We start from the raw sequence: 7,236 nt of genomic DNA, 5'->3' as shown, positions 1-7,236 counted from the left end.
TCACGTAAATCAGTGGAAAAATAAAAATGTCACAGGACAAAGAAAATGTAAAAGAACAGTCTGAGTTGAGTCTGGATGGTGCTGGTGTGGGGACAGAAGACCCCGGAGAGCACGCCTGGATGAAGCTCCTCCTGGCGCAGATGGAAACCATGAACCAGACCCAGGTTCAGATGCAACGCCAGATGGAAAACATGGAACGCCAGACCCAGGTTAAGATGCAACGCCAGATAGAGATGCAGATGGAGGCCCTCACAGCGCGTATCGATGGACTAGCGGAAGCGGTGGCTAAGCGATCTCGTCCCCCCAAACCTCCCATTCAGCGCACCGATTGGGCCCGTCATCGTTCAGATATCCAAGGTGAGCCTCCCGGTTTGTCGCCCATCGCTCAAGTAGTGAAGCAAGGGGTTTCTCCTAGTAGCCCTCAAAGCGATAGTGGTGTAGGGTCGGCAGGGGCTGTGCTCGGAGAACGAACTAGCAGAACGGTGCAAGACATGAGCCTACTCTCGCAGTTCACCCCGGCCCGGGAGAACCCAGGGGCCAGACAGCGAGACGGCGCTGATCACCTGTTGCCAGCAGCTATGGCCGCAGTGGCTAACTTGAGCGACCGGCGCAACGAGGAGACGCCAGCCAGGCCGAGCAGCAAAGCGGCCCCAGCAGCCCTGCGCTATACAGGAAATGGACCCAGTGAGCCCGCACCACTTACCAGCACTCCGATCGGTCATGGTGGAAAAAATGGAGCGACTGCAGTACCACCCCCCGACGGGATGCAGGGTGGCCAAATGTCCCTGGACCGCAACGGCGGCCGAAACCTGCTGGATGACAGCGTTGGAGGGCAGGCAGGTTCCTCTAGAGGTCAACAGAGCCAGACAGGAGACCTTCAAAGTCGGAGCGGCAACCGAAGCTCACAAGGTCCCGACCGAGGACACGAAAATGACATCAAGCTCCTCGCCACTTTTGATGGTAAGGGCGACTGGGATAGTTTCGTTGGACCATTCGAACAGATGGCGAGAAAGAGGGGCTGGACCGACGAGACCTGTTTGGACGCCTTGTATCTCCGACTGAGGGACAACGCCATGTCTTTTGTCATCGCGCAGCCGGCTCCGATAAAAGATGACTACCACGCGCTCATCACCCAGTTACGCCGCCGCTACGGTAAAGAGCTACCTGAGGGAACTGCGCGCCGTAAACTCAGCGAGGTTAAGCAGGCCAGAGAGATGACCCTCTATGAGTTTGGCGAGGAAGTGAGGAGACTTGTCACACTGGCATACCCGCAGGTTGGTGTTACACTGCAGGAGGCCTACGCTGCAGAAGCCTTTCTGCGCGGGCTGAAGAACCAAAACATCGCGTATGAAGTCCTGGGGGCAGAACCCAAAACACTAGCTGAAGCAATCAGGAAGGTTGAGGCACGCGAATATGACTTTAAAGCGACGCTGGGGCGAGAGGTTGAAGGAAAAGGGAGAATCCGGCGAGTAGCATGGGAAGACGAGCGGCGTCGCGATAGCTCTCCAAGTCCTCCGCCGGTAGGAGACAGCATGAGCACCCCCGAGCTCAAGACCCTGGCCAGTGGCATCGACAACATTAACAAGGTGAAGTTGCACAGGCACATCAGCCCAGACCACCTACTCCAAGTGTGTTCTAGAGTATGTCCACTGCTGGAGAAAGAGGTTCCTGCCAGCGTGCCTGGTCTCCACAGCATCCTGGGAGCCGGCAGGCAGAACCTCCTGCGTACCAACAAGAGCTACAAGCATGTTGTGTGGAAGGGCTCAGCGCTGGCTGCTCTGCACTGTGGACGACCCCCAGAGCCTCCTATTATCTATGGGAGTCCACCCAATATCGTGGAGACGAGCAATGGGCGTCGGCTCAATGGCTCCTACCGTCTACGCCAGCTACTGCCTACAGCTGTCTACCAGCACATGAAGATGCACAAGAGGATTCTGGGACATCTCTCCTCTGTCTACTGTGTCACCTTCGACCGCACCGGGCGACGCATTTTCACGGGCTCAGATGACTGCCTGGTGAAGATCTGGGGCACAGATGACAGGCGCCATGCTCTGTTGTCTGCTCCAGCACCAGCCATAGGGCCGCAGGAAACACCTGAAGGAGGTCCTCCCGCTGCTGACATGGAGGAGCCGGGGGCGCAGAGAACAGAGGAGTACGAAGGAGTGACAGAGCAGGAGGAGATCGATGAAGACCTTGATCGCCGGCTGGAGGACCTGTTCCACGCAAACGACGATGGAGGACCCAGCACACCAGGCTCCCCGGCTCGGTTCCAGCCGCTCCAACACACTGCTGCCAGCTACTCTTCAGGCGAGTCGACAATCACCCAACGTCGTGGGACAGCAGCCTGTGCTCCGGGCGGGCAGTCCAACGCCCCTGACCCAGAAGGAGACGAAGCCGACGCCGCTGAGTCCCATCTCCCGTACACCACCAGACGGGGCCGGCCAGTCCGGAGGCCCGCCTGGCTCCTAGACTAACTTTGACGGACGTGACTAGTTGACTTGGGGGTTACTAGGCTAGTCACAAGAGTCCAGTATGGATAGCGACCACCCACATTTGTTTGACGCCCTTTGTTCCGGGCCTAGTTCATTTCGCGGGTGTTCTGTCCCGTTTATCGTGTTAGATTAATCAGACTGATCTTTGTAGTCTGTTGTTCATTTATGTTGAAGGGACTCAACAGTGCTGGAGGGGGGCAGTGTAGTGGGAAATGCCTGGGGATGTACTTGGAATGTTGCACTGGGCTCGTGCAGCTAGAGGACCAATCACAGGTTAGCTCGCGCTGTCACAGACTCAACTATATTAGACACCGCGGGAGAGACAAAGGCCAGAACTGTTTAGTAACCATATCGTAGACTGTCACCTTAGCGTGGGATAGAGCAGGGAAACCTAGCGTATCCTGGGCTAGACAGTAGATACGGTGGCTAGCAGTGGTAGTGTTAGCAGCAGACTGCCTCGGTACCTGTAGCTAGCTGACTACCCCTGAGAGCTTCCCAAGAGAGACTGAGAGAGACATTCACCCGGTCACACCGGAGCCAGAGTACAGAGAGAGAGAGAGACACGCACCCCGGAGAGCAGCCATCCATCTCCCGCCCCGCCTAGAGCTCAGCCGCCCTGTTCCATCACCAGCCCTGGTCCCAAGGTGAGCTTGCTAACCCATTAGCACACGGCTAACTAGCTAATTAGCAGGCTAGCCCTAGCATTGGCGCAGCTATCTAGCTAACGGTGGTGAAGCCCGGTTTGTCGCACCTAAAAGTCCCCGCCTCCATCCATAGTTACCCGGGCTATAGAAAAACCGCGACAGTACACTATTGTAGTGTTACTATTCGTGGGTTACTAACTTAATCACTAATATATATATAAGTACACGGAGACGAGGATGCGGCACAAGGCTGAGCTTTACTGACGGAGACATCACACACTACTAGGCTCGACCAGTGTATTACAGAACTCAATAGTGGTGACAGTCCAACACAATCGAGCACCGAGTGCTCGATCCAATACACCACATCCCTCTTTTCCAACTGAGATGTGGCCTACTCATCAGTTGCTTCAACAGTAGACCCTTTACCGAACCATTAACACTATGGCATTAACACTGAACAAGTCTTTTCTACTTGCATACTTCAATGATTAATGCAGCATGTTTTTTTTAAATGACAGATGACTCTCTTTAAACAACATGAACCATTTCCTTTTCACATTCTGGTGATTAGCATGTAAACATTTTGAACATTCAGCAATCTTGCAACATTTCAGGTTAAACACACCTTGTACTCTTTGTTTCACCTTTTTTTCTTTTTTTTCTCTTAATAAACACTTGAATGATCACACAAAAGAACCCTGAGGTTAGTCATTGTATCTGGCAGGGCGCCTAACTGCTCTCCCGCACTTTGTGTAGCATGTGGGTGTACTGCCTGTAGTCACCGGAGGAGGGTCGTGTAGTGGCAGGTCATGTGGTGAGTCGACTGGCACAGGCGCTTGTGAGGGTTGTACCTCTGAGTCAAAATGTCCATCACTGTCCGTGTCTCTGAATAGGCTCGGATGTATCTTCCTCAGATGTCGCCTGTTCCTTCTTTGCATCCTCCCAGCCGGTGTCTGCACAGTGTAGGACCGTGGTTCATCTCGCTGTCGGATGACAACGGCAGGCTCCCAGCCGCGCTGCGTTTGCATGTGTACGGTGTCTCCTGGGGTCAACACTGGCAGGGGCTTTGCACGCTGGTCGTAACGTTGTTTTTGGCGGAACTGCAGGTTCCGGATCTTGCTGTGAATGTGCTGTGGGACTGATTGTGTCAGCACAGCACAGGAGCACGGAAGTGTGCTTCGTAGAACTCTCCCCATCAACATTTGTGCAGGTGATACGTCCAGTCCTGTCACCGGTGTGTTCCTCAGTGATAGCAGCACCAGATGTGGGTCAGTGCCGGTCTGCATTGCCTTCTTCAGCGCATGTTTCACTGTCTTTATGGCTCTCTCAGCCATGCCATTTGAAGAGGGAAAACCTGGGCTGGAGTGTGTGAGCTTGAACTCCCATGAAGCTGCAAATGGCTTCATCTCATAGCTGGCAAATGGGACATGGTCACTCACTATCTCCCTAGGAATCCCGTGTCTGGCAAACACAGACTTCATCTTCTGGATTACTGTGTATGCTGTTTTGTCAGATATGTTGAGCACTAAAGGATATTTGGTTAGGTAATCAACTAACAACAGGTATGACTGACCGTGTAGCTCGAAGATGTCAGCTCCGACTTTCATCCATGGCAGTTCTGGGACCTGATGCGGCATAAGTGGCTCAGCCTGCTGTTTGGGCTGTAGCTGCTGGCATTGCACACACTTTTCCACCATTGCCTCTATATCTCGTGCCATGCCAGGCCAGTAGAGAGACTTTCTTGCTCTGGCTTTTGTGCGCTGCACTCCTTGGTGTGCAAGATGCAGCTTCTCCAAAATCGTGCTCCTGAAGCTCTGGGGTATGATGATTTTGTCTCCGACCAAGACAATGTCATCTTCCATGCTTATAATGTCCTTTACTGCCCAATAGGCGTGTAGTTTTCTGTCCAAACTTTTATTTTTCATGGGCCAGCCTTTCTTGTGTTTCTCACACACAGCTTGCAGCACGCTATCTGCTGCCGTTGCTTTCTTTAATTGGCTGAGTGTTTCCTCGCTCAAGGCATCTGTGGCATCCAAGGCATACACAACTCTCTCATCACAAGGGTTTTCATCAATATGGTCACCTTCTCTGCTAGCTGTAGCGCGTGAGAGTGTGTCGGCAATGTACATGTGCTTGCCTGGTGTGTATGTTACACTCAGATCATACCTCTGCAGTTGTAAAAGCATACCTTGCAGCCGCGCAGGTGCTTTGCTCAGCGGCTTGCGCATGATGACCTGCAGAGGCTTATGATCGGACTGGACAGTTACTGGTCTGCCGTAGACATACTGGTGGAATCTCTTAGCAGCAAACACTATAGCGAGCAACTCTGTCTCTATCTGTGCGTACCTCTTTTCTGTGTCGGTGAGCGCTCGTGAGGCATAGCACACTGGGCGGTCGTCCTGCATCAGACAGGCTCCCAGTCCATCCTTTGAGGAGTCTGCTTGTAGAGTGAGAGGCTGCTTGTGATCGTAGTATCTCAGCACAGGGGCTTGTGTGAGGGTGGTCTTTAGTGCCTTTAGCGCTGAGCTGTGGTGCGGGCACCATTGCCACGCTACATCCTTCTTGAGCAGCTGTCTGAGGGGTGCCGTGAGTGAGGCTTCGTTTGGTATGTATTGCGCTAGGAATTTTGTCATTCCCAGCAGACGTTGGAGACTTTGTTTGTCTTCCGGGGTTGGCATGTCGACAATTGCTTTGATCTTTGTGTCGTCAGCTTTCTGTCCTGCTGCCGTGATGACGTGTCCCATGTACTTTACAGTATCAACTTTAAACTGGATCTTGTCCCTGTTAAATTTCACATGTGCGGTCTTGGCTCTCTCCATTACTTTCTGCAGGATTTCATCGTGTTCCCGCTCTGATGACGCTGCGATGATCATGTCGTCTGCTATAATGTACACATCTGGGATATCGTCGAAGGTCTCACAGTTCTTTTGTTGAAACACTTCGCTGGCCGATTTGATCCCGAATGGGAGTCTGAGGAAGCGGAACCGACCCCACGGCATGTTGAAGGTGCATAGCCTAGACGACGGCTCATCTAGCTTGATCTGCCAGTATCCATCCTATTGTATTTAGAAATCACGTCAGGACACAGCGCTGTCGCTCGACACAACCTCTCCGTGGCATTCTTTATTTAGACTGACACAGCATCAAAGGCAGACCCGATCAAACAACCAAGAGCCCTCAGGCATCACCAATCGATCCCAGCACAACAGAAGAGCACCAAATCAAATGCAGCACTGTCGATGTGTGCAGACATAACATTCCCCCCCCCCCCCGGCAGGATTTCAAACATGAAAGGTTGACACAAAGTCCTCTAGGTGGCCAGGGCGTAAACGTGTGCGAACAGGTCGCGGGGCGGCCTGAGGCTGGGCAGGCCGAGGTGGGGAGGGAGAAGGCAGGGGAAGCTGAGGCCCAGGAATGTCTGGGGCCCGTGTAGGAGCTGCATGAAGCCCCGGGGCGTCTCGCCATGCTGAGGGAATGGTTAAGGTTGTGTCACCAGCTGTGTGTGGCGGAGCTGACACCTTCCGTAGATGACTGGAGTGCCACCGAGTGCCATCGCTGAGGAGGTAAGTGGCTGGGCCCAGCTGACAGGTGACTTGGAGAGGAGAGGACCAGTATGAAGCCATTTTATTGTCCCTGTGGGGCCTGCGGACCCTGACCCAGTCTGACACATTGATGTCTGGCACCCTGGTTCGTTTTGACTGGTCAAACCGTTGCTTCATCCGCGTCTGCTGACGAGGGACTGAGGCTCTGACCCCAGAGGGAGGTGCCTGGGGTGTGGAGGAGCCTGTCAAGGGGCATGCACAGTTCCCGGCCTAGCATGAGAGAGGCTGGGGAGACGCCTGTGGTCGAGTGCTGTGTGGCCCGATAGTGCAGCAGAGTGTGACGGATGGCCTGCGTGAAAGAGCACCCTTGGGCCATGTGTGCTCTGAGGCCGTTCTTCAGTGACTGGTGAAAACGTTCAACGCCCCCATTGGCCTGGGGGTGGTAGTACGCAGTGCGTATATGACGGATGCCCTTGCTTTCGAGATAAGCAGTGAACTCAGCAGAGACCAGCTGAGGGCCGTTGTCAGTGGTGATGGTCTTTGGGAGGCCCCAGC

Source organism: Lampris incognitus, chromosome 11 (assembly GCF_029633865.1).
Source record: "Lampris incognitus isolate fLamInc1 chromosome 11, fLamInc1.hap2, whole genome shotgun sequence".
Lineage (NCBI taxonomy): Eukaryota > Metazoa > Chordata > Actinopteri > Lampriformes > Lampridae > Lampris > Lampris incognitus.
The sequence above is the reverse complement of the archived record's forward strand: the minus strand, read 5'-3'. Positions refer to the sequence as shown.